This window comes from Leptodactylus fuscus, chromosome 1 (genome assembly GCF_031893055.1).
Source record: "Leptodactylus fuscus isolate aLepFus1 chromosome 1, aLepFus1.hap2, whole genome shotgun sequence".
Lineage (NCBI taxonomy): Eukaryota > Metazoa > Chordata > Amphibia > Anura > Leptodactylidae > Leptodactylus > Leptodactylus fuscus.
In genome coordinates this window covers 10,243,528-10,263,374 of record NC_134265.1, presented here as the reverse complement: position 1 = coordinate 10,263,374, position 19,847 = coordinate 10,243,528, and the positions used below count along the sequence as shown (strand labels likewise).

Here is a 19,847-nt window from a genome sequence, read left to right as displayed (position 1 = left end):
GCATTAAACCAAAATTTGACCGGTGCAAAAGTATGGGCACCTCAACAGAAAAGTGACATTAATATTTAGTACATCCTCCTTTTGCAAAGATAACAGCCTCTAGTCGCTTCCTGTAGCTTTTAATCAGTTCCTGGATCCTGGATAAAGGTATTTTGGACAAACAATTCAAGTTCAGTTAAGTTAGATGGTCGCCGAGCATGGACAGCCCGCTTCAAATCATCCCACAGATGTTCAATGATATTCAGGTCTGGGGACTGGGATGGCCATTCCAGAACATTGTAATTGTTCCTCTGCATGAATGCCTGAGGATTTGGAGCGGTGTTTTGGATCATTGTCTTGCTGAAATCTCCATCCCCAGCGTAACTTCAACTTCGTCACTGATTCTTAAACATTATTCTCAAGAATCTGCTGATACTGAGTGGAATCCATGCGACCCTCAACTTTAACAAGATTCCCGATGCCGGCATTGGCCACACAGCCCCAAAGCATGATGGAACCTCCACCAAATTTTACAGTGGGTAGCATGTGTTTTTCTTGGAATGCTGTTTCTTTTTGGACGCCATGCATAACGCCTTTTTTTTATAACCAAACAACTCAATTTTTGTTTCCAAAATGAAGCTGCCTTGTCCAAATGTGCTTTTTCATACCTCAGGCAACTCTATTTGTGGCGTACGTGCAGAAACGGCTTCTTTCTCATCACTCTCCCATACAGCTTCTATTTGTGCAAAGTGCGCTGTATAGTTGACCGATGCACAGTGACACCATCTGCAGCAAGATGATGCTGCAGCTCTTTGGAGGTGGTCTGTGGATTGTCCTTGACTGTTCTCACCATTCTTCTTCTCTGCCTTTCTGATATTTTTCTTGGCCTGCCACTTCTGGGCTTAACAATAACTGTCCCTGTGGTCTTCCATTTCCTTACTATGTTCCTCACAGTGGAAACTGACAGGTTAAATCTCTGAGACAGCTTTTTGTATCCTTCCGCTGAACAACTATGTTGAACAATCTTTGTTTTCAGATCATTTGAGAGTTGTTTTGAGTAGCCCATGATGCCACTCTTCAGAGGAGATTCAAATAGTAGAACAACTTGCAATTGGCCACCTTAAATACCTTTTCTCATGATTGGATACACCTGGCTATGAAGTTCAAAGTTCACTGAGGTTACAAAACCAATTTTGTGCTTCAGTAAGTCAGTAAAAAGTAGTTAGGAGTATTCAAATCAATAAAATGATAATAACTGTATTGGTGGAATTTTGATCTAATCTGATTGGTTCATTTCTGATATACTTTTGGATTGGTTAATTCTCAATGACAGTACTTACTATAAAATAAACTGATTCTGGGCAGAACTTTGCAGAGCTCTGTTCGGACGCACAGAAATCTAACTCATGTGTGTCTGTCTTTAATATCTGATTATATGGTCGGTCCTGGGGTAAGGTAAATGACAACGCTAACAGTATTCAAATAAATCAATTAGAGTAGCTAAAAATCAAGAATTAATAGGTCGGGTCATATTGACCCGGGAACAGTACAAGTGTATAGCAAATGCGAACAGAACAGCAGGGTTAAGGATACTGCCCTCTATAGGGTGGTGTACAGAGTGCACTCTGTTCTCCTAATTCCATCCAGGAGAGTAGATTTGCATATTTTTTACCCATTACATCTTGGGAGACAGATTTGTATATTCTCCTATACTAAATCCTAGGGAGCTAAAGGACCTGTGATGATGTCACGTGTGTGGGAGGAGTCACAGAATCACATGACCAGATATTAGAGTTACTGTAAGGTTGTGACTAAATTCTATTCTCTGTAGGGATCTGCTCCTTACCAGGTCTAGTATTTAGCCGGCTCAGTGTGAGTTGTCTATTTCCCATTCCCCCTACGCCCAAGAGCAGCACAACTGGGGGTATTCCTGCCGCTATGAGCTGTTAGGACAGGTGGAATTTTTAATTACCTAACAGCTTTGGCCCCTATAAGAGGCCGGAAGACCTACTCCCCCTTGTGTTTTTTTTCTGTCCTATGGGACAGGACAGGTGGTAAGGTGAGAGGTGCTCTGGCCTCCTATAGGGGTCCCCTCTCCCCCCTCTAGTTACCTTGAGAGAGCGTGGCTCATTCCCTTTCTGCGAGGTCCCTGGACTTCTCCCATGCGAACAGCTTGCATCGGAGAGAACGCGCTGGCAGCGTGTGCTGGCCGGTGCTGGGTTCTGCCTGCTGCAGACATGGGAACCTTTTTTTTCCCCCGGCGAGCCTGGGAACCATTCCGCGGCTTCTAGGTTCCGGCCGGTCCTGGGACCGCTTCCGGGTTTTGCCGCGCATGCGCAGACCGCGCGACCTGTTACTAGGGCCGCAGCTGCGAATATCCAAAAAAAAAAAAAAAAAAGGTAGAGAAGTCTGGATTTTAACTCTGTTTTGCCTATAGTTACCCCCCTCCTAGGGCTCAGAGAGGGGGGCATAGTTTTAACCTATTATCCTTTTCTGTCTTAACCTGAGGGGGCGTATACGCGGTCCGCCCCTCCTGCACCAGCCTCCTATATAAACCCCCCTCCACCATTCAATTTTGCTTGTCGCTCCGGTTGCAGGCACATCACCTGAGAGCTGCTGCCTCAGAAGTTGATCCACTATTCAAAGTTGGATTTTATTACTGTGAGGTCTGGTGGAGGGGGAGGCTGTGGGGGCTTTCAGCCTTAGAGACAAAGGACCCTCGGATTGCATGTAACATTCGCCAAGCGTTATAGACTGAATTGGCGGACGACAGAGTCTACAGCATTTGGACATTCTGTGTTGGCATCACCCTGCCAGGATCACCCACCCTAGGGTAAAGATATACTTTACCCGATAAGGGCGGTAATGTGGTAGTCTGGCCCAGTGACATGTATGAGGCTGAGGCTTTTCGGCAACTAAAATTACCAGGACACTATAGGAGGTTAACTTTTAATCCTTTGGTCTCTTACAGTAGGGAATTACATTACATCCTACAGTCTGCTCTGGATGAGGGAATTATCACAAACGAACTTTTCAAATCCTTGTTTGTCGAAGAACCAACTATCCCGACGTATCTACTCCCCAAGATCCATAAAAACAAGCACGTTCCACCTGGCCGACCCATTATTGCTGGCACAAATGGACCATTCGATAATGTGTGTAAGTTCATTGATTTTCATCTAAAAAAAACTTGCTGAGACCCTACCGTCATATCTTAGGGATACCAGTGACTTACTTAAACATATCGATGGTCTACCACTCAATAATGATTCGATGTTAGTCTGTTGTGATGTAGAGTCACTTTACACTTCCATTAGACATGAGGACGGTCTCAGGGCGGTAAAATTTTTCCTTGATTGTAGTAGTATCCATCCTCCACTGGGACAGCTGCTGCTCACACTTTTAGAGTTCATTTTGACACATAATTTCTTTGTATTTAAAGGGTCCTTCTACCTACAGCTCCAGGGAACAGCTATGGGGGCGGCCTGCGCTCCCTCCTACGCCAACCTGTTCCTGGGGCTGTGGGAGAGGGACCTCGCCCTGGACGATCGGGGGTCAGAGATGGGCCGCATCCGTCTCTGGATGCGGTACATCGATGACATCCTGATCATCTGGGGTGGCACCGAGCAGCAGCTGTCCCTATTCATCGCGGAGCATAACTCCAATACGAGGAATATCCACCTTACCTTTAAGCACAGCCATTCTCACATTGATTTCTTAGATGTGAGTATATATTGTGACCGCAATCGTGTTTTGCAGACAGAAGTGTACCGTAAAGATACATCGGTGAACTCTTTACTTCACGCAACATCTTCACATCCTGTACAGACTATTAATGCCATCCCAACAGCACAGTTCCTACGCATGAGGCGTATTTGTTCATCGGACGAAACATTCGAATATCATGCTAATGATTTGAAGGATAGATTTCGGTCTAGAAGTTACAGCAACCGTGTGATCAAACGGGCATATTCTAGAGCCAAATCAACTCCACGCGAATCACTAATTCATTCCACCAGTAATTCTTTAAAGAAATCCAATCAACGGAACACGGTACGTTTTGTCACAAATTTCCACTCACAGTGGCAACTTATGCGTAGTGCCCTTAATAAGTTTTGGCCTATCCTGCTAGGTGATCCCGCCATTGAAAAATGCATCACTCCATATGCATGCATCGGGGCCAGTCGTGGCCGAAATTTACGGGATCACCTGGTCAGGAGTCTTTACACCCCTCAGGAACGTCGACTTTTCGGATCCTCTGAACCTAAACGGGAATATACCCCCTGCAATCGTTGTGTAGCATGTCCCAACTTGTTGGGATCATCCACCTTTGCATCATCGGATGGTAAGAGAGTCTTTCAAATCCGTCATTATATTACATGCACCTCCAAGTACGTAGTTTACTATGCCATATGCCCCTGCTCACTGATATATATTGGTCTAACAACTAGAGAGCTAAAAGTTCGCATACGTGAACACGTTAGAGACATTAAAGCTACACTTGGGGTTAATCCTGAATTTCTCGATTCCTCTAAACCAGTTGCGAAGCATTTCGCAATACATCACAATAGTGACCCTACTGGGTTTCTGGTGCGAGGCATCGATATGATACCAGTAAATATTAGGGGAAGAAATATGAAACGCCGACTCGCTCACTGCGAGGCTAGATGGATTTGGACATTGGGAACGCTTGCACCCCGTGGCCTCAATCAATCCCTTAACTATGGGGTGTTCTTATAACTCCTGAGTATTTATTTGATTTTTATTATGTGTGTCGGTTTAGTGTTGTTTTAGTCTATTGTTGGTTTTGTTTATTTGATGTATTTTCCAGTTTTCATATAAATTAATTTTATTTTTCTCTTCTAAATTGTACATGTTGTGTGCTTCAATGTCATGATATTTATTTTGTTGGTTTGGTTTCCCTCCAGTCATATTGGTCCATTTGATTTGTCGATTCACGATAAAGGAATATAATTGGCGTTCGTCATCGTATGTTTACTTACCTTGGTGCTCTGCGGGAGATGGATGCTGTTGATGGCCGGCATTATCCATTTAGGTGTTTCACTGCTGACGTATGGACGCTCCTCTGCACTATACCCTGAAGAAAGAAAAAGTGACTGGAATTGCGATGAATCACACATTTTTTGATCTATCCCATTGTATTAATCATCGTTTTATCACTTTATACTAAAATATATACTTTAGTGTTATTTCCATTCTCTTCTACTTTTGTCTTCAATTTATTTTTGCTCTATCCTTCTCTCACTCTTTATCACCTTTTTTCTCATCTATCTATTATCTATTTAAACATGTATTATGGTACACCCTATTCTGACATTTGTATTGGCTTAGTGTCTGGGAGTCACATCCCTAATCCTTTTATTGATGTATGTGTACTTGGTGCCTATTATCACTGATTTGTATACACAGAGCTTTGGCTCTGGCATTGTTATGAAGATTCTTGAATACATTTATCAGGGCATGTGTTTACTCCCTCCATTCATTCACTTACCGCAGCTTCTATTCACTCACTGGCTGCAGTGTAATCAGGTCATCTCAGGGGGTAGCTGCAATCCGCCCAGTGTGGGCGTATTTGTGGTATGTTGAGCAGTTCCTCCCTTCCCTTCACTGTGAGTACATCTCTACTATGACGTATAGCCTGATCCGCCCATTATGTATATTTATCCCATGTGATCGATATTGGTATCCTCATTGGTGGGAGCCCTCCTTTTATACTTTGACTTTTCAACCTAAGCCCATCCCCCCGGAAGAAGGCCGTGAGCGCCGAAACGCGCGTCGGGGACGTGTGGGCACACTTCTTTGGGTTACTATATGTTGTGATACTATGGGTAAGTTTGCCGGTTTACAACTCCAGCTATGGCACTATGACTTGTAGTGAGATGTGAACCTACAGCTGGGGCTTATATCACTCACTTCCGGCCTAGGACTGTTACTTTAGCTCAGGAGTTGCTGGGACCATTGTGCTGATAGATCCCCACATATGCATGAATAGCCTTTAAAAAGGCTATTCAGGCACCGTAAAAGTTATATTAAACTAACCCCCCCGTTTTAAAATAATACCCTAAAAAAGAATGTGCTCTACTTACCGAACGTGCACGCTGGGCGGGCATTCAGGGTGTGTCTTCATCTTCTTCCCCGCCTCTTCTTCCTCCGATATCCTCCGGTCCCGTCTTCCTCCAGCGCCCGCGAACGGACAGTGATAGCCTGGGCGCATGCGCAGTAGCTGTAGTAGAAGCCGCATGCTACTGCGCATCACCCCGGCTGTTTTTTTATATCAGTGTCCGCGAGCGAGCGCCGGAGGAGGACGGCACCGGAGGACATCGGAGGAAGAAGAGGCGGGGAAGAAGATGAAGACACACCCTGAATGCCCGCCCAGCGTGCATGATCCGTAAGTAGAGCACATTCTTTTTTAGGTTATTATTTTAAAACGGGGGGGGGGGGGGGGGTAGTGTAATATAACTTTTACAGTGCCTGCACGCATATGTGGGGCTCTAGCACAGTGGTTCTCAACCTTTCTAATGCCGTGACCCTGCAATACAGTTCCTCATGTTGCGGTGACCCAAACCAAAAAATAATTTTGGTGGCTACTTCATAACTGTAAGGGCTAGTTCACACAGGGGGCAGTATAGCGGATTTATAGCGGATTTAGGCACTGAGAGTGACGCCGGGAGCCGTGTCACTCTCGGGTCAAAACACGCTTGCCACGACTGTCGCGGCAACATGCCGCTCACGCAAAAAACAAGCCTGGCGGCCTAAATAGACCTCCATTGTGAGGGGGCGGATTATGACATGGATTTCGCGCCATAATCTGCCCCCTCTGTGCCCGTGTGAACAGGCCTTAATTTTGCTAAAGAAGAAAAAATAGTTTATGGCTCACCCCACTCTCATAACCACGTGAGAGACTCCTCCGGCTGTTCGGACGTAAATGGATTCCCAGGCTGCTCGGACGTGAACGGACTCCAATTCACCACAAAGTGTGTAATGCGTAAAGTGTGTAATGAAATGATACGAAATACACAAGTACAAGAAAATAAGTTTATCTGTGAAAGGTGGCAGATATACTTACCGGATGGAGTGTCTTATGTTTTTAGGGGAGGGGTTAATTTTAATGAGTGGTATATAAAACACTTGATATAGAAAACCCTCAGTATGCCATGACGAAGGAACCAGTAGCGTTCCGAAACGCGTAGCATCATCAGTCAGCTCCATGCATGTGTACCTGCCACCTCGGTATGCTGAATGAAATATTTTAGATGAAAAAATAAAAGTTACATTTTAAGGATTCTTGGTGACGCTGGATTCATTCCGAATTTCTTGGTGCTTAATTTTGCTAGTTATGATTCAGAATGTAAATACCTGATATGCATTATGTATTCTCATTGCTACAAATCAAACATAATTTAAACATAGTGATTAATCACAAAAGCTCTGCCTCCAGTTTCATGTCCCCTCCATCTCTGCCCCCAGATTCATGTCCCCCCATCTCTGCCCCTAGATTCATATCCCCTCATCTCTGCCCCCAGATTCATGTCCCCTCCATCTCTGCCCCTAGATTCATGTCCCCCCATCTCTGCCCCCAGATTCATGTCCCCTCCATCTCTGCCCCAGATTCATGTCCCCTCCATCTCTGCCCCAGATTCATGTCCCCTCCATCTCTGCCCCAGATTCATGTCCCCTCCATCTCTGCCCCCAGATTCATGTCCCCTCCATCTCTGCCCCCGATTCATGTCCCCTCCATCTCTGCCCCCAGATTCATGTCCCCCCATCTCTGCCCCTAGATTCATATCCCCTCATCTCTGCCCCCAGATTCATGTCCCCTCCATCTCTGCCCCTAGATTCATGTCCCCCAATCTCTGCCCCCAGATTCATGTCCCCTCCATCTCTGCCCCAGATTCATGTCCCCTCCATCTCTGCCCCAGATTCATGTCCCCTCCATCTCTGCCCCCAGATTCATGTCCCCTCCATCTCTGCCCCGATTCATGTCCCCTCCATCTCTGCCCCCAGATTCATGTCCCCTCATCTCTGCCCCCAGATTCATGTCTCCTCCATCTCTGCCCCCAGTTTCACATTCCACCTCAGTGTACACATTAAACTTACCTTCTCCTCGCTCCCCCACCGCTCTCTCTCTCTAACAGTTGTAGGCGCGATGTGACGTCATCACATCGCGTCTACACAGCGACTAGCAGTGGCAAAGCAAGGAGCTGAACTGTGAGAGCTCCTTGCTTTAGCCACGTCTGTATTCAACTCAGATCTGCGTCCTCCGGACGCAGATCCGAGTTGAAATCGGGACATACCTCCCTCCAACCGGGACCACGGGACACGTCACCGAAATCGTGAATGTCCCACGGAAATCGGGACGGTTGAGAGATATGCTGAACCCCCTTTCCCCCATCTTGCTTGAACCCCCCTATCATACTCACACACAGCCTGAACTCCCCTTCCCCCCCTTGCTTACACATACTGTCTCTTCTCTCCATCTTACCTTCCAGTCTCCATTCACTGCAGCCTTCTCTTCCTGTGTAACTCGGCACTGTACTGAATAGCTCCGCCCACACCAGAGTCCGATCACATGGTCATGACGTCATCACAGGTCCTTCAGCCCACTAGGATCTTCTCTGCAGCAAAAGGTAACGCGGTTTCTCAGCGGCTAAAGCTATCGGAAATATGTATTTTCTGATGGCTTTAGGCGACCCCTGTGTTTTGGTCATTCGACCCCCGCCGGGGTCGCGACCCATAGGTTGAGAACCGCTGCTCTAGCAGCATGATTTTGCTGATAGAGCCCCTTTAACTATTTGATGTATACTGTGTTAACACTTAAGATACTGCAGTGTTGTTGTGTTCCCCTGTACAATATTTTGTCTTTTAATACACTTGGTATATTAATAGCTATATTCTAGCTGTTTCTTCGATTTATATACTCAACTATACACGGTGTTGTGTATTTTGGATAATTCTGGTGCCACTGTGCATAGTACTCCATTAGGGGGAGCTGTTGTATTTCTTTACATGCTTCTTTGTATATCATTGACATCACTGCTTGTCAGTATTTACAGTCTCAATCATTGAGCTTTTTTCTATGTAAATCTACATTTAGTACTTCTGTCTTCTACACCAGTATACATCATACTTATGTACTAGCTTATTTCTCCCTAATAACCGAATATTTGTTTGTATATGTGCATATATATGTTGTATGTGTTCTCTTGTGTCGCACAACTTCTGGCATATTTACTTAGGCGATTTTGCCCATTGAGTTACCTGTGTGCTCACTGTCATCTGATGGCATTTGGTGACTAGTCACCCCCTTTTTTTTTTTTTTTTTTACTATTCATCTGTGTTTTTGTTGTTGTTTAATAAAAATTTTCAATTTTGTATATATATCCTTGGTTCGCTTTTTTGTTTCTAAAGCAATACTTGCTAAATCCCCAGTTGTGCTGCTGTTGGGTCTAGGGGGAATGAAAGATTATGAATGATAATCTGTTTTCCCTTAGCCCAAACAGCAGCACAAGGCCCCTCCCTATGCTGTACTATTTGTATTATTTGTATAAATTATACTCTGTATGTTATACTTGCTACTAACACATGGGGGGGTTGATCTTCCGGCCTCTTATAGGGGTCAAAGCTGTTAGGTACCCCCCCCCCCCTCATACTCTCCCCCTCGACTCCAATCCCCCCCCCCCACACACACACACACTTTACTAGCTTTGGCAATGCCAAATATTCATTCGGACGTGCCAATAAAGCCTATTTGATTTGATTTGATCTCAGTTAAGGACCGGACTACTAGGGGGCAAAAAGGTCCTTACCAGTAATGGGAAATAGACAACTCACACTGAACCAGCTAAATACTAGACCTGGTAAGGACCAGATCCCTACGGCGTCTAGTACTGTATTTATTCACAAGCATAATAATAATAATAATACATTTTATTTATATAGCGCCAACATATTCTGCAGCGCTGTACAATTTGTAGGGTTCAAATACAGACAGAAAGATACATTACAAAGAAAATCATTTCACACAATGGGACTGAGGGCCCTGCTCACAAGAGCTTACAATCTATGAGGTAGAGGGGGTGACACAAGATGTAGCAGGGGCGGCATTGCTTATACAGAGGTCAGACACTTTCGTAATAGAGGTGACTGTCATTACACAAACATAAAACTTTATGAGCCGTCACCAGTCGTGTCCTGTAACATGTGGATGGAGCTTGGACATATAAAGTTAACCTGAGATGACATCATATCATGTGGGGTAATGTGGGAGCGGGGACAGAGGTGGGTTAAGGGTTTACGTTAGACATTGTGATCGGCCTGTCTGATAAGATGCGTCTTTAGTTTTTGTTTGAAACTGTAGAAATTGGGAGTTAATCTGATTGTCCGGGGTAGAGCATTCCAGAGAAGTGGTGCAGCTCGGGAGAAGTCTTGTATACGAGCATGGGAGGTTCTGATAACAGAGGATGTAAGTGTTAGATCATTGAGTGAGCGGAGAGCACGGGTTGGGCGGTAGACAGAGATGAAGGAGGAAATGTATGGAGGGGCGGCATTATGGAGAGCCTTGTGGATGAGAGTGATAACTTTATATTGTATTCTATAATGAATAGGCAGCCAATGTAGTGACTGGCACAGACCGGAGGCATCGCTGTAGCATCTAGACTGATAGATGAGCCTGGCCGCTGCATTCAGAATAGATTGTAGAGGGGAGAGTTTAGTAAGGGGAAGACCGATTAGTAAGGAGTTACAGTAGTCAAGGTGAGAATGAATCAGAGAGACAATAAGTGTCTTTAGTGTATCTCTGGTAAAGAAGGGGCGTATTCTGGAGATGTTTTTGAGGTGGAGGTGACATGAACGTGCGAGTGATTCAATATGAGGGGTGAAGTAAAGGTCTGTGTCACACATGACCCCGAGGCAGCGGGCCTGCTGCCTAGGAGTTATAGTAAGGCCTGAGACTGCAATGGATATATCAGGGACAGATCTATTAGATGGTGGAAACAGTAGTAGTTCAGTCTTGGAGAGATTTAGTTTCAGATAGAGCGAGGACATGATATTAGAGACAGCAGAGAGACAGTCACTGGTGTTCTGTATGAGTACAGGGGTGATGTCACGGGAAGATGTGTATAATTGGGTGTCATCAGCATAAAGATGGTACCTGAAGCCAAATCTGGCGATGGTTTGTCCAATGGGGGCTGTGTAGAGAGAGAAGAGCAGGGAGCCTAGGACCGAGCCCTGAGGAGCCCCAACAGCAAGGGAGAGAGGGGAAGAAACAGAGCCCGCAAATGATACACTGAAAGTGCGGTCTGAGAGATAAGAGGAGAACCAGGAGAGCGCAGTGTCATTGAGGCCAACTGAGCGGAGCATAGTGAGGAGGAGATGATGGTCAACAGTGTCAAAAGCTGCAGAGAGGTCCAGAAGAATAAGAAGAGAGAAGTCACCATTGGATTTAGCCATTAGGAGATTATTGGAGACTTTTGTGAGAGCCGTTTCAGTAGAGTGCAGAGCGCGGAAGCCAGATTGTAAGGGGTCAAGCAGAGAGTTAGCAGAGAGATAGCGGATTAAACGAGAATAGACCAGGCGTTCCAAGAGTTTAGAGATGAAGGAGAGGTTAGAGACGGGTCGATAGTTAGCAGCACAGGATGGGTCCAGGGAGGGTTTTTTCAATAGCGGAGTTATAACAGCATGCTTGAAGGAGGATGGGAAGATTCCAGAAGAGAGAGAGAGGTTAAATATTTTAGTAAGGTAAGTAGTGACAGCAGGGGACAGAGATTGGAGACGGTGTGAGGGGAAGGGGTCACTGCTGCAGGTTGTAGGGCGAGATGAAGAAAGTAGTTGAGTGAAGAGAGTAGCATAAGAGTGGGGGTGATGAGGGTAAGCTTGTACTAAAGTACTGAGAGAACCTGTGTGACGTCACATGTCACGTGACTAGGGAGGCGTGTCTTAGTGCTGGCAGGACAGTGCAAGAAGATGGAGGGATGTGTGGTGTGTGTCCTAAGGTACTGAGAGGGGAGGGGATTGTGAGATGCAGGGTGGAGTGTCTGTGTGTGTGTCTGTGTGTTTCTCAGTAACCTAGGGGCAGATGGAGGGGTGACATGAAACTGGGGGAGAGATGGAGGGGGGACATGAAAGGGGGCAGATAAAGGGGGATATGAAACTGGGAGAGAAATAGAGGGGGGACATGAAACTGGGGGTAGATGAAGGGGGGGCTCTTAAACTGAGGGGACATTAAACTGGGGACTAATGGAGAGGGCATTAAACCGTGGAGGTAGCTGGAGGGTGACCTGTCTGCCTCTACTTGCCCCGTTTATTGTCACCCTCCAGCTACCCTACAGATTTATTAATGCTTCTAGCTGCCCGAGCTTAATGTCTCACTTCAGCTGCCATTAATTTATTGCCCCCCTCCAACTACCCCCACTGTTAATGTCCCCCTCCAGCTGCCCCAGTTTCATGTCCCGTCTAGTTTCCCCCAGTTTAAACTGAGGCACCAGGAGAGGGACTTAATACTGTGGGGCAGTTGGAAGGGAACATTATAATGTGGGGACATATAATGTACGGGGGACTGTAGAAGGATTATACTGTCTGGGGCACATGAAAAATGAATGAGAATGGGCGGAGCTAAATTTGCCACGCCGCTCTATGCGCACCACAAATTTTGTTCCTCTTTCCGTTCTTCAAAAGTTGGGAGGTGTGAGTACACCAAGGATCCCTGTCCTCCCCCCTTAGATGCCAGCAGTACCTCAAAGTCCCACTGTTACCAGGGGCGTAACAATCGTGGTCGTAGGCAGCGCGAACGTGACCGATTCCAGCAAGATACGAATGGACAAAGATATTACATATTTATGAATGATCATGAATTTTATAAATTCCAGTAATTCCAGTTGTCTCAGGACTCGGCTGCTTTAAAGGGGTTGTCTTGAGGACTTAAATTTAACTTAACTGATCCAGTAGATTCTTCATCATGGACTCAGGAGTTCTGGTCTTGTTCCAAGGAGACATGATCAGAAACTATTCCTGACCCAACGTTCCTCTCCTGATCTCAAAGGTAATCATGCCCTTTACCTATGACAACAAGAGATCTAAGGTAGATACACATTACCCAGACAGCTCTGCTACATACACATGACACACAGACAGCTCTACTACATACACATCACACACAGACAGCTCTGCTACATACTCATCACAAGCAGACAGCTCTGCTAAATACACATCATACACAGACATCTCTACTACATACAAGTCACACACAGACAGCTCTGCTATATAAACGTCTCACACACACACAGACAGCTCTTCTTACATACACATCACAAACACAGCTCTACTACATAAACATCACACACACAGCTCTACTACATACACATCACACACACACACAGCTCTACTACATACACATCACACACTGACAGCTCTTCTAAATACACATCATACACAGACAGCTCTTCTACATACACGTCACACACACACAGAGCACTCCGCTACATACACATCACACAAAGACAGCTCTTCTACATTCACATCACACACAGACAGCTCTACTACATACACATCACACACAGACAGCTCTGCTACATACACATCACACACAGACAGCTCTACTACATACACATCACACACAGACAGCTCTGCTACATACACATCACACACAGACAGCTCTTCTACATACACATCACACACACAGCTCTGCTACATACACATCACACACAGACAGCTCTGCTACATACACATAACGCACAAACGGCTCTGCTACATACACATCACACACAGACAGCTCTGCTACATGTACATCACACACAGACAGCTCTGCTAAATACACATCATACACAGACAGCTCTACTACATACACGTCACACACAGACAGCTCTTCTACATACACATCACACACAGTCAGCTCTTCTACATACACATCACACACAGACAGCTCTGCTAAATACACATCATACACAGACATCTCTACTACATACAAGTCACACACAGACAGCTCTGCTATATAAACGTCTCATACACACACACACACACAGCTCTTCTTACATACACATCACAAACACAGCTCTACTACATACACGTCACACACATACAGCTCTGCTACATACACATCACACACAGACAGCTCTGCTACATACACATCACACACAGATAGCTCTACTACATACACATTACACACAGACAGCTCTGCTACATATACATCACACACAAACAGCTCGGCTACATAAACGTCACACACAGACAGCTCCTCTACATACACATCACACACAGACAGCTCTTCTACATACACATTGTAATGTCCCGATACTGCTTGTCCCATTCCCTTTAATAGTCCTTGCAGACCGAGATGGTATGGACATTTACATATAAGTAGAGATGAGCGAACACTAAAATGTTCGAGGTTCGAAATTCGATTCGAACAGCCGCTCAATGTTCGTGTGTTCGAATGGGTTTCGAACCCCATTATAGTCTATGGGGAACAGATACTCGTTAAGGGGGAAACCCAAATCCGTGTCTGGAGGGTCACCAAGTCCACTATGACACCCCAGGAAATGATGCCAACACCTCTGGAATGACACTGGGACAGCAGGGGAAGCATGTCTGGGGGCATCTAACACACCAAAGACCCTCTATTACCCCAACATCACTGCCTAACAACTACACACTTTCCACATTCAAAAAAACCTCTATCAAAGTGGGAAAATACCTGGAAACCTTCTTTACTCCCCAAATGGATGGACACAAACCCCAATTTAAGCTCAACAAACAGTAACAACCACCCCTTTAAATCACGTTCCCCATGACAACCACAAATGGAATAGGCAATGGGAATTCCAAAAGCCCTCACCCTTAACTGTCATTTTGAGTGTGTGTGTGTGTGTGTGTGTGTGTGATGTGGTAAGACCTTCCAAAATTCACTTTTCTAGCCCTTAACATGAGCCCTTCCAAACAAAGTTACATGACCTTAAGCTGAGCTACCAGCAGAGATTGAGGCCCTTGGCATGAGTAGAGCCTTGCACCAGCAGTGTTTTTGGCACTTAGGGTGAGTTGAGCCTTGTACCAGCGTGTGTCCCTTAACATCAGGCGGGCCCTAAGTTCTGCGCTTTGCACAAAAGTTCCACATTAACTAGGCTGAATGGTACAAAGATTAGTAGGCCCGAGAACCAGGAACAGGTCTTGCAATGGCTGTCGGATAACGCTTAAAGCACATTGTCCACCAGCCAGGCAGCCTCTACCTCCTCTTACCCAACAGTCTTGTCCTCCTTCCACCCAAAATTCCCAATCTTCCCAGAACAATAACCCCAACTGTCCCTGCTCCCCAGAGCTGTTCTCCCTTGCTTTGACTGTACCGCAACCTGCCCCTCCATTTCGCGATTCCACGGACCTAACAGACGAGTATCTGTGTCCAGATGCTCAAACACTAGAGTCTCCTCCATTCCATCTCCGGTCGATTTGGTGGCGGATGACCAGCAACCCACCCTCATCGACGACGATGAGACGCAGTTGCTGTCAGGGCAGCCAGTTGACATGCGCATTGTGCAGGAGGAGGAGGCGAGACAGGAGTTGGAAGAGGAGGTGGTGGACGACGAGGACACCGACCCCACCTGGACAAGGCAGATGTCAAGCTGGGAAAGTAGTGTGGATGTTGAGGCAGGTGCAGCACCAAAAAGGGTAGCTAGAGGCAGAGACATGTCCAGAGGCAGAGGTCAGCTGCTTTGCCGAAGCCAGGCCAGACCCGGAATGTCCGAAGATGTTCCCTTTTGTACCCAGCCCAGAAAAACTCCCCCATCGAGGGCACGTTTCTTGAAGGTGTAGAGTTTTTTCAAGGAATGCGCCGAGGACAGATATAGTGTCGTCTACACAATTTGCCTCTCGAAATCGAGTAGGGGCCCTGAGAAGAGCAACCTGTCCACCACTTCAATGCACCGTCATTTGGAATCCAAGCAATGGAATCAGTGGCAGGCAGCAACGGCAGGACAAACGTCGCCCGCCGTTCATGCCACTGCCTCTGCTCACAGTGCTGGCGATGCACTCCAGAGGACGAGCCAGGACATCACTTCATCTGCCTCCGCCACTTTGTTGACTTCTCCCTCATCCTCCCCTGTTTCTGTCTTATCTCCTTCTCCTGCACCATCAAAGGCACCATCAGGCGCTTCTTTACAACAACCCACCATCTCTCAGACATTGGAGCGCCGGCAGAAATACAACGCTAACCACCCACCCACGCAAGCCTAGAACGCCAACATCGCTAAACTGCTGGCCCAGGAGAGGTTGGCGTTCCGGCTTGTTGAAACTCCCGCCTTCCCGGACCTGATGGCAACTGTGGCACCTCACTATGCCGTCCCTAGCCGTCTCAACTTCTCCCGGTGTGGCGTCCCCGCCTTGCACCAGCACGTGTCACTCAACATCAGGTGGGCCCTTAGTTCCGCGCTTTGCTGCAAGGTCCACTTGACCACCGACACTTGGACAAGCGCCTGTGGTCAGGGATGCTGCAGTGCTTATCTTTAATGACAGGCAGGGTGAATGTGGTGGAGTCTGTTCCCCGGGTGCAAACTGGGGTGGCCTATCTCCTCTCCCAGGCCAAAATTCATGGCAGGAGTAGACTGAAACCCTACGACGCTGCAACCTCCACCACAGCTACTAGCGGCAAACGCTAAAACACTGGTGTGGGGAGACGTCAGCAGGCGGTGCTGAAGCTCATCAGCTTGGGGGACAGACAGCACAGTGCCTCCGAGGTCAGGGATGCCATCCTGGCTGAGATGGCATTTTTTTTCCCTGCTACACCTGGGGCCTGGCATTTTTACGCCTGTGATAATGGCTGGAACCTGGTAGCGGCTCTGGAGCTTGCCAGCCTCCAACACGTTCCATGTTTGGCCCACGTCTAACCTAGTGGTGCAAAGTTTTTTAAAAACATACCCAAATGTACCGAAGCTACTGTTGAAAATGCGGCGCTTGTGCGCCCACTTTTGCAAGTGCACAGGAGTCGCTGCTAGCCTAAAAACACTCTAGCAAGGCCTACATCTGTCCAAACACAGGCTGTTGTCCGTCATTCACACACGCTGAAACCCTACAATACCATATCTTGAGCAGGGTGTGTGAGCTGCACAGACCTTTGATGGAGTTCCATCTACAAAACCCAAGGGTTCCTCAAAGTCAGCAACCAAAGTTTCTGCACCATGAGTTTCCAGGGGTGGCAGAGTTATGGCTAGGGGAAGAGGCATGGATAGGGATGATGTCTAGGGGCAAAAGCAGTGTGGATGTGGAGGCAAGCTAAGCAGGAAAAACTGGGGGTACAAGCTAAGGCATGGACTGGGGTGATGTCTAGGGGCAAAAGCAGTGTGGATGTGGAGGCAAGCTAAGCAGGAAAAACTGGGGGTACAAGCTAAGGCATGGACTGGGGTGATGTCTAGGGGCAAAAGCAGTGTGGATGTGGAGGCAAGCTAAGCAGGAAAAACTGGGGGTACAAGCTAAGGCATGGACTGGGGTGATGTCTAGGGGCAAAAGCAGTGTGGATGTGGAGGCAAGCAAAGCAGGGAAAATGGTGGCTAGAGGCAAAGGGATGTCCATAGGCAGCAAGGGCAAAGATGCAAAACTCTCCCGTTTCAAGAATTTTCCTGACTTGTTTCCCCACAAAACATTCCTGGGAGGAGGGCTGAAACACCACCCTCCTCCTCCTCCGCTGTTAGATTGACCCCAGCTACGAGCTGAAAACGCTGCAACACTGGTGTGGGGAGACGTCAGCAGGCTGGGCTGAAGCTCATCAGCTTGGGAGACGGACAGCACACTGCCTCTGAGGTCAGGGATGCCATCCTGGATGAGATGGCAATTTGTTTATCCCCGCTGCCCCTGGGGCCAGGTTTTTTAGCTTGTTGGAGGGCTCTGGAGCTTGCCAGCCTCCAACACGTTCCATGCCTGGCCCACATGTTCAATGTAGTGGTGCAATGATTTTTAAAAACATACCCCAAATTAGCTGAGCTAAGGGTGAAAGTGCGGCACTTGGACACCCACTTTCCCAAGTCTACAGTACCTGGAGCTAGCCGCAATACACTCCAGCAAGGCCTACATCTGCCTGAAGCACCTACTGTTGTGCGAGGTCACCACACGCTCTAACCCTAGATACCGTATGTTCAGCAGGGTGTGTGAGCAGCAGAGACCTTTGATGGAGTACCAGCTACAAAACCCAAGGGTTCCTCAGAGTCAGCTCCCTCACTTTCTGCACCATGAGTTTCCATGGGTGGCAGACTTATGGCTAGAGGCACAGGCATGGATAGGGGTGATGTGTAGGGGCAAAAGCAGTGTGGATGTGGAGGCAAGCTAAGCAGCAAAAACTGGGGGTACAAGCAGCCGGTGACATCATCACTGACAAGCACAGCTGTCTGTCAGCTGACAGGCTGACTTTCACCAAAATGAACAGACAATGGATAGACTCATCATATACATGTCAGTTACATGACAAATTTAGTGCAATTTGCAAGTCCAAGATGGTTTGGAGATCTGCGGAGAGGAATCTCACCACCTCTTGCGGGTGCCATCATTTGGAAGGCAAGCCCTGGGCTCAGTGGGTGAGAGCAAGCGCAGGATAATCGTCGTTTGGCCTGGCGGCCACTGCCTCTTCCACTGTTGACAGGGCTGGCGCTGCAGTCCAGACCAGCAGCCAGGACACCTCCACATCTGCCTCTGACACTTTGGGGAGTTCACCCTTATCCTCACCTTTTCCTGCCATTTCTCCTTTTGCCCGCGCCATCATGCGCCTCTTCCCAGCAACTCCCCATCTCCCAAGCCTTTCATTTCATGCTAAAGTACAGCGCAACCCACCCACATGCCCAAGGCTTCAACGGCCTCATCTCAAGAAATCTGGCCCAGGAGATGTTGGAATCCCGGCTGGGGGACACTCTGCCCTTTTTGGGCAGAGTGTCTACTGCGCCACCGCACTGTGCCGTCCACACCAGCACTTTCCCCCAAACATGAGGCGGTCCCTAAATTCAGCGCTTAGCCCTAAAGTTCCATGTGACCAGTTACGAATGGACAAGTGCATGCGGACAGGGACGCTACCTTTCAATTTGGGCACAGTGGTTGAATGTAGTTGAGGCGTGGACCGGGTCGCAAAATGTGGTGGCCTGACTTGTCTCCCCACACAACATTCCTGGGAGGAGGGCTGAAACACCACCCTCCTCCGCTGTTAAATTGACCCCAGCTACGAGCTGGAAACGCTGCAACACTGGTGTGGGGAGACGTCAGCGGGCCGTGCTGAAGCTCATCAGCTTGGGGGCCAGACAGCACACTGCCTACAAAGTGAGTCATGCCATCCTCGATGAGACGGCAATGTGGTTTTTGCCACTGCACCTGGGCCCAGGCATGTTGTCATGTGTGATAATGGCCGTAACCTGGGATTGGCTCTGTAGCTTGGCAGCCTGCAACATATTCCATGCCTGGGCCACGTTTTTAACTCATTGCTGCTAATCTTTTTTAAAAAGTACCCCAATGTTCCTGAGCTACTGGTGAAAGTGTGGCGCTTGTGCGGATAGTTTTTAAAGTGTATAGTTGCCGCTGCTAGCCTCTATGCACTCCTACAACGCCTGTACCTGCTGGAACAACGGCTGTTGTGCGACGTCTCCACACTGCTGGCACTAAACATATCATGTGTTGAGCAGAGTGTGTGAGCAGCACAGACCTTTGATGTAGTTCCAACTCCAAAACCCTCGGGTTCGTCAAAGTCAACTCCCTCAGTTGCTCAACCATGAGTGGCCATGGGTGGCAGACTTATGTGAAATCCCATCCCATCCATTGCACTGGACACGAAACATTAGCATGCGCTCAGCACAACTTCGGATATGGCAGATGCGTTAAGCAGGGTGCAGGGTACAACA

The 19,847-nt window shown here is 47.4% G+C and overlaps 1 protein-coding gene and 1 pseudogene across 1 annotated transcript in view; one reads left to right on the top strand and one right to left on the bottom strand.

Moving 5' to 3' along the window:
- The window catches only part of LOC142189797 (uncharacterized), a 373,599-nt pseudogene that overhangs the window by 115,871 nt on the left and 237,881 nt on the right, over window positions 1–19,847 (top strand).
- LOC142189984 (uncharacterized) overlaps window positions 1–19,847 on the bottom strand; it is a 373,254-nt gene that overhangs the window by 207,481 nt on the left and 145,926 nt on the right. The window lies entirely within an intron of this gene.